Here is an 8,395-nt window from a genome sequence, read left to right on the forward strand (position 1 = left end):
AAACAAGAAGTGAGCCTTTCCTCAAAAAGTTAAATACAGAATTACTGTATGACCCTACAATTTTGTGCCAATGTATATGTCTGAAGAATTGAAATCAGGTCTTCAAACAAATATATGTACACACATGTTCATAGCAATCCTTTTCTTAATAGTCACAAGGTAGAAATAGTCCAAATGCCTATCAAGAAATGAAAGGATAAACAAATTATGGCATATACATACAGTGGAATATTAAACAAAGGAATGAAATACTGACACATGCAGATAAACACCTCAAACATTATGCTAAATGAAAAAAGCTACACACAAAATGTCACATACTTTAAGGTTTGGTTTATATGAAATATACAGATTAGATGAATCCATGGAGACAAAAAGTGCATTGGTGTTAGCCAGGATCTGAGAGAAGTAGGGAAGGAGAAGAACCTCCTTAATAGGTACAGGAGTTTACTCTGGAGCTATGGAAATACTTTGGAACTAGAAAAAAGTGGTAGTTGCACAACATTGCAATTATACCAAATATGACACTTAATTGTTGATTTTAAAATTGTTAATTTTATGTGATATTATCTCCAATAAATTTTAATAAAGATACGGTTTAAATTATAAAAAGAAGGAACTAACAATTTTTTAAAACCTCTTCTTAATGGTAAGAGTTGAAAACAAGGTAAGGATGGCAAGAGTAAAGTTAATCAAGAGTCCCCCAGTTCTGCCCAGACTGGTATAGATCAGCTATTTAAGCTGGCTTTATGGAGTCAGGGCTTCTTCCTAGAGCCAGAAGGATAGCAGGAAAAGACCCAGAGTAGGTGTTAAGAGCCATGGCTCCATCACTAAATAGTCAGCTCCCTAGCTGAGCCTCAAGTTGCAAACCTGGAGAGCTTCCTGGTGGGGCTCTCAGTAAATAGTAAATATGAAGGAACTCATTACCCATCATAAAAATACAAAGTTTCCTACATGGGTTAGGATTCAAATTTCAGTTTATTTGTTGGGTGTCCCTCAACAAGATATTTACGCCCTCTAATTTTTTATCCTACCTACCTTGCAGAATTATTTCGAGGACCGAAAATAATATATGTAAAGTACCTACTTTAATTTAAGTAAATGTTCAGTAAATTGAAGCTTCTAGCAGGAAAGGAAAAGAATAAAAGACAATGAGCAAAATGGGTATTGAGGATGAAGCAGAAATGTCATGACCAGTGCAGGAATTATGATAGCTGTACATGTGCTGCTCTTTCCCTCTAGCACATTCATAGCATACATTACTAATCTATTATGGTATTCTTGTCTGTGGCACCAAGATGTGACCTCACAATCTTCATTGCTTTTTCCCAAGCAGTCACTGTCAGTTGAAAGGAAACCTAGCCAGGCATGGCAACACACACCCATAATTACAATGATTCAGGAGGCTGAGACAGGAAAATCACAAGTTGGAAGCCAGCCTCAGCAACTTTTACCCTGTCTCAAAATTTATAAATGGTTTGGTGATGTATCTCATGATAGAGCACCCCTGGATTCAATCCCCAGTACCCCACAACGTAGACACACACAAGAGATGAAAATTATTTGTCATTCCTTGTACATATTTCCTAGAACAAGTGAAAAAGATTCTTGGGGGCTGAAAAATAATGTATCTCTAAGAGTATACATAATTTCACAATTCATGCCCATTGCCCAATAAAAATAAGTGGTGGAAGAACAAAGGAAACATTTCTGCAGAATGTGCAACTTGTTCAATTCTGAATTCCAACATTTACTTGCACTATGACCTGGGATGGTCATTTCAGCTTTCTGAACCTGTTTTGTTGTCTATAAAGGCTGTTATAACCAGCTCATATACTAAGGAGGTCAAATGAACTGTTCTACATAAACAAGCACCCAAAAAGATAAAATGGCATCTATCAAGGGTTTGGGGAGGAAGGCTAGCCTGTTGCATTTTTGGGAAATGGGGAAGGATGAGACTTTGGTGAGAATTTTCTAGCTCCCCCATGCCCCAGTGTAAGAACTGGACTCCAAAGATGAGGCCCTGCAGTCATTCTGGTCACTGGTGTGGTCAATTAGTCACTCAGCTACCTCAGTCACGGAGGGCAGAGATGCAGAGTCAACACACAGACAACAGGAGCTGGTGAGAACTGGCTGTTGACAATCTCAGTGGATGTCCAGAGCTCATTTATTTTTGGAATGCATACAACTGTTATAGGATTCAGGTGGGATGTGCCCACCAATCATAAATAATCAAGATAATATCCATAAGCCAATCATCTTATGCCTAATGTAACAGCACTATGAGGAAGCTCTAAATATTGCTGCCTTGGTGGAAAGCAGTCTGGAGGGGTCTTTGTCCCTAGGGGAAGGGGCCTTCAGAGTCAGGGGTTTCCTGACTCTTGGTTTCCTGGCCTGGTAGTTTGGCAATGCTAACCACAAATGCTGAGGATGAGGTTTCACTTACGACTCGCTAGAGCAGAGTACCCCATCCTGCAGGTGTTCCTGTCAGGACTGAATGAGCATAGATTTTTCAAGCACTCCGAGTTGCTCATAGATGCTAGCTGATAGCAGTAAACCAAAAGTTATTCCAACAAGGCCCCAGAATTCTATTAACCATTTATGTCCCTTTGAGGTTCAAGGCAGCCAAGAAGTTAAATGAAGAGGGCTCCTCTGATCAGGTATCTTGAGCAGGAGCTATAGGCTCTGCTAGGCAAGAGGTTACCCCTGGACAGGAAAGAAGGGAATCTCTAAGATCTCCCAGGGTCATTACCTAGGACAGGGGACTTACATGAAATGCCTGGCCTTGACTGCTAAGAGAAAAGCCCAGATGAGAGGACTAAGCAGGCAAATATTCTTTCTTTTCAATGCTGCTCCCCAGCCTAGTGGCCTTCAGTGATTCTTCTTACTCACTGATGAAGCAAAAAAAATCTTGAGAGCCAGACACACCTCTTCCAACCTCATCTTCCAAATCTACCCCAAACCCATTTCTTCATTCTCTCCTTTCCCAAGTGAACCAGGTTTCCTCATACATACTTGCCCAGATTTGCAATTGCCTTTCACACACAACATAGACCACACCACCATCCATCAAATCCATTTAAATGAACAACTGTGTACGTATCTTTCCAAAGTGAAGCCTTGCCCAGGCTCCCCATTCTCTTGGCAACCTGTACTTTCTTTCATTCTAGTGTTATTACAACTAAACCAACAGCAACCTGAGGACAGGACTGTATTTTATGTCTATATGTTCCTGGCCTACCATAGTGTCTACCACCATAAATTATGTTCAATAAGGATTATTTGAAAAAATAAATGAATAATCAAATGAGACACCCCAAGATATAATGTAATATTGCAACTATATAATGTTTTTACAGGTCTTTTTTCTTCTTTTCTTTTAATCATTCTTTCCTTTGCTTCATTCTAATTGACAAACTTGTATTTGAGTGTTACTGTCAGACTCCTAGTATAATTAGGACAAAAGTTTCCTCCAGATTTTCAGGAGACAGGGAATGGTGGTCATCTTGAAGCCATTTTTTTAAAAATGTGATTTAACATAAGGCCAACCAAAGCATTTGTGAACATGGTTTTCTCTGACTCAGGGATTAAAAAAAAAACTATTAAGCCAGCTTCAGAAATAAGAACAAAGAACTATCCTCTTTTCCTTTCCACATACTCCCCCTAGTGTCAAGAACTCCAAGCTAAGGAAGAAAATTAAACCCATAAGGTCCAGAGCAGTCTGTTACTATGCTTCACTCACGTGCTTTTAAAAAATGCACTGGCATTCCTTCACATCATCTCTTCTGAGAGAAAAGGATGGACAAATGTCAGTGGTTCAAGCTGCATGCTTTCTTCTTGAAGTTACGCCAAAGCTACAGTTACAGTGCTAGGTGGCCTCTGGCAATTGTGCTCAACAAGTTCAGGCAAATCAATCATTTCTTTTCCCAATGTCATTCGGTGATCTGGCTATGAGAAATGCAACTCAGAAAGCAGCCTAGTTTAGCCATACCTCAGAGACCAACAGGGTAGCAGGGATAGTGGGTCATGCAATTTTGCCCAACCTGGGTTCCTAGGCCCCTGAGCATCAGAGAAGAGTATTTTTTTTTGAGAGTTTTGATATTTTAAATGCCTAAAGAAATTGTATTGTCATTAAAATGAAACTGGCAACTCACCAAAGAAACTGGTAATTATCTTTGCCTTCAGCTAGAAATTTATCAGCTTAGTGATGGATTAACACTGCTTTCCTCCCACTAGTTTCACTTAAATTAATTGAAAATACAAAAATAATGGCTTAATGTGTATAGTTAGTAAAAAGTAAGACATTTTAAAATTTGGAGCTGATAAGAATAGAAAAATAATTCAAGTACTCCTTCACAATGAAAAAAACTGGGACCCACTACCCCCTCCTATCCTACTAGCCTCTGAGATAGGGATAAATTTTATCCTATAAACTATGCCAGGTCATCTCAAGACATTGGAAGAAGAAATCATTCATTTGCCCATACTAGTGAATGGTAAATGGTTATTTTCTGGAAAGGAACCCAAAATGACTTATCCATCTGGGCTCATACATTTTCAAAATTTCCTATGAATCTATTGTAAAGCCCAAGTTCCTGGAAGACTTAGCTGTGGGTGGCTGTGGTGGTGGCGTCCAAGATGTTGACCAAGAATTTCCAAGTCAGTGATGGGGACTGGATTTGCCCCGACAAAAAATGTGGAAATGTAAACTTTGCTAGAAGAACCAGCTATAATCGATGTGGTCGGGAGAAAACAACTGAAGCAAAAATGATGAAGGCTAGGGGTACTGAAATAGGAAAGACACTTGCAGAAAAGAGCCGAGGCCTATTTAGTGCTAATGAGTGGCAGTGTAAAACTTGCAGTAATGTAAATTGGGCCAGAAGATCAGATTGTAACATGTGCAATATTCCAAAGTATGCTAAATTAGAAGACAGAACGGGATATGGTGATGGTTTTAATGAAAGAGAAAATGTTGAATATATAGAAAGAGAAGAATCTGATGGAGAATATGTTGAGTTTGGATGTAAAAAGAAAAAATACAGAGGAAAGGCAGTTGGTCCTGCCTCTATATTAAAGGAAGTTGAAGATAAACAATCAGAGGGAGAAGAGGTGAGGATGAAGATCTTTCTAAATATAAATTAGATGAGGATGAGGATGAAGATGATGCTGATCTCTCAAAATATAATCTTGATGCCAGTGAAGAAGAAGATAGTAATAAAAAAAAATCTAATAGACGAAGTCGCTCAAGGTCTCAATCTTCACATTCACAATCTTCATCATGCTCATTATCCCCCTCAAGTTCAAGGTCTAGAATCCAGGTCCCATTCAAGAAGTTCTTCCAGTTCGCAGTCAAGATCTCATTCAAGTTCCAGAGAACGTTCAAGACCTGGAGGGTCGAAATCAAGATCCAGCTCTAGGTCCCACAGGTCCCCACAAAAAAGACCTTATTCAAGTTCATCATCTTCTGAGAGGAACAGAAAGAGAAGTCGTTCTAGATCTTCTTCACCTGGTGATTGTAAAAAAAGATGAACAAGATCACGGCCACCTGAAAGGTGATTGGTGAAAACACTAAACAACCCTAAGCCCACAGCCACCTCCTACGGAACACCACTACTTTACCCAGGCTCCACAGGTCATCTTCTGGATCGTCCCATTCTGGTTCAAGTTCAAAAAAGAAATAATGTATTAAAAATTACATCTTAAAAAAAAAGCCCAAGTTCCTTAGCCTTCCTAATTCACCTTTTATCTCCACTAATTCCACCCAAACTCCATAAAATTCCTTTGCCCCAGTCTTCCAGGTTTCCTCGACAACCTCTGACCATGTTCTGAACATTTGCTCATTCATTCAACATGTATACATCAAAGACTTGTTACAGGCCAAGCATTATGGTCAGTGCTGCAGACACAGTAACAGATGTGGTCTCTATCATCATGAAGAATACAAAGAGTAAGTTCAGGGACATGGGGAGACTGGGTTGCTCTAGGAGTCCATTAAAAAAAAAGCATGTTGTATGTGTGTGTAGTGAAGAAATGGGTGCTTCTAAAGAAGTGGCATTTAAACTGGGATATGAAGAATATGAAGGAATTGGCCAATTAATGAGAAAAATGTGCTCCAAGTTGAGAAAGCACTATATGCAAAGGCAGTGAGTAGGAAGCAGCAAGATTAGTAAAGTGTGTTTGCTCACTCATAGACTTCTTGCCCCACAATCTTTTCTTTTTCTTTCTTTTTTTTTTTTTTTTTTTTTTTAGTACTAGGAACTGAACCCGGGGGCATTCTACCACTAAGCTACACTCCAGCCTTTTTTATTTTTAATTTTGAGACAAGGTCTCACTAAGTTGACTACAGCCTCACTAAGCTGCTGAGCCTGGCGTCAAACTTGCAATCCTGTGCCTCAGCATCCAAAATCGCTGGGATTATAGCCATGCACCACCATGCCCATTCACAATCTCTTAACAGAAACCCTTTTAAAAGTTCAAATCCTCTCTCTTGATAACTATGGCCAAAGAGTATCTCATTCTTAACTGAACTAAAGACTTTTTTTTTAATATTTACATGACACTAATCTATTACTTCTTTATGCAGAAGTATATTCGTATACATGTTCTATTCTCCCGGTTATACTCCAAATTCTTGGAGGGCAGAAATCCTTGCAGTTATTACATATCTCACAGAATTTCTTGCATAAAAAAAGGAATTCAAATAATTATTGAACTGGATTACTTTTCTTTAGATTCTTCACACATCTAGTCTTAAAGGTAGCTGGTATTCAGATATTTCTGTGAGTGAAACTGAAAAAAAAAAATTTTCAAGCCCAGAAAAAGGTAATGATTGTGAAGAATCATACTGTAAAGTGTATGAGATCTTACCCTCTTTGCTACCTATCAAGTTAGCCTGCACAGTTGTATGGATTCTACTAGAAGATATGAAGATTCCTTGGCTAGAAACAAAAGGTGCAACTACCAATAGCACAGCAAGAGCGCCAGTATATCTGTGCCAGATCCCCTGGGCCCAGAGTCCCACAGTATGATGCAGACGGGCCCAGGTGGATTCCTGAGTATGCAATGGGTTGCATTATGGAGTAGAACCCTGAGTTAGGGCAGCCTAAATATTTTCTAATAGTTAGCATGAAGCCTTTTGCTCCAGAGGGAGACACAGTATTTTCCAATTTTGTTTATTACACAAACTACCTTTAAAAGAGTCAGTAACAAAGGACGGAGAAGGCCTCTGTTTACAGAAACACAAGAGATTCATGGGGAATTATGAAAAGTAAAGTCATCAGACATTATTACTATTGGTACTTATATGTGCCAGGCCCTATGCAAGCATTTTATATGCACTATCTCCTTTATTTCTTTCAGCAAACAGTAGAAAATATCACCTAATATTTAAGAAAATATTTTTATAAATTAAGACCTTCAGCATACAAGTATTAGCAACAATGGAGATTTTCAAACACATAGAAGCATTATGAAGATCTCAGGGAGGAGTTATAGCTATTAGCAGAATACCATCTGGACTCTCCCTCCATCTGCTATCCCTGCTTCTCCCTCACTGTTTTTCTCTGGCCCACTTAGTAAAATATGGTTACATTCAGCTCCTGAGTTTGCTTGTTATCGCTTCAGCCAGCTTCAGAAGATAATTGAGAACCCCTGAATCTAATTGCCAAATGCACAAACAGGAACATGATTGGCCCAACTTTGGTCAGGTAAATAACCAATATTGTGTGTTAGATGAGATAAAATTTTATAACAGTATAAATAAGAACCAATATATATTAATATTTAAAGAGACCACTTTTATAACCATTATTTAATTTAAGAGAAATAAAAATATTGTGGTTCCACAAGCCTGTATCATCCACTAAACTATGATTCTTCCAAACCAGGAAATCATTTTACTTAACAAAGTTATTCTCAAAGGTATAGTCCCCATTTACAATTATTAAACTTACATGATTTTTCAACTTTAAAACAGTGCAAAAGCACAGGTTGTGGTGGCAATACCTGTAATCCCAGAAGCTCCAGAGGCTGAGGCAGGAGCATGGTCAGTTCATAGCCAGCCTCAGCAAAAGGGAGGTGCTAAGCAACTCAGCGAGACCCCATCTCTAAATAAAATACAAAATAGGGCTGGGGATGTGGCTCAGTGGTCCAGTGCCCCTGAGTTCAATTCCCAGTACCAAAAGAAAAAAAAATGGTGCAAAAGCATACCCATATAACCACTGTTTTCATTTTCACCAGTACAGCAGTCAATAATTACATGAGATATTCAACACCTTATAAAATAGACTTTGTGTCAGATGATTTTGCCCAATATAGGTTAATGAAAATGTTCTGAGCACGTTAAGGTAGGCGAGGCTTAGCTATGATGCTCAGTAGGTTATGTGTAGAGATACTT

General features: G+C 38.7%; 1 protein-coding gene and 1 pseudogene across 3 annotated transcripts in view; one reads left to right on the plus strand and one right to left on the minus strand.

Moving 5' to 3' along the window:
* ANKRD42 (ankyrin repeat domain 42) overlaps window positions 1–8,395 on the minus strand; it is a 136,891-nt gene that overhangs the window by 44,866 nt on the left and 83,630 nt on the right. The gene's annotated exons all lie outside the window — the stretch shown is intronic.
* Window positions 4,143–5,681, plus strand: LOC308641455 (zinc finger Ran-binding domain-containing protein 2-like; annotated as a pseudogene). Its single transcript has 2 exons — window positions 4,143–5,552; window positions 5,624–5,681. The product of its transcript is annotated as a zinc finger Ran-binding domain-containing protein 2-like (transcript).

The sequence above is a fragment of the Spermophilus citellus genome (assembly GCF_964194105.1).
Source record: "Spermophilus citellus genome assembly, chromosome: 2".
NCBI classification, from domain to species: domain Eukaryota; kingdom Metazoa; phylum Chordata; class Mammalia; order Rodentia; family Sciuridae; genus Spermophilus; species Spermophilus citellus.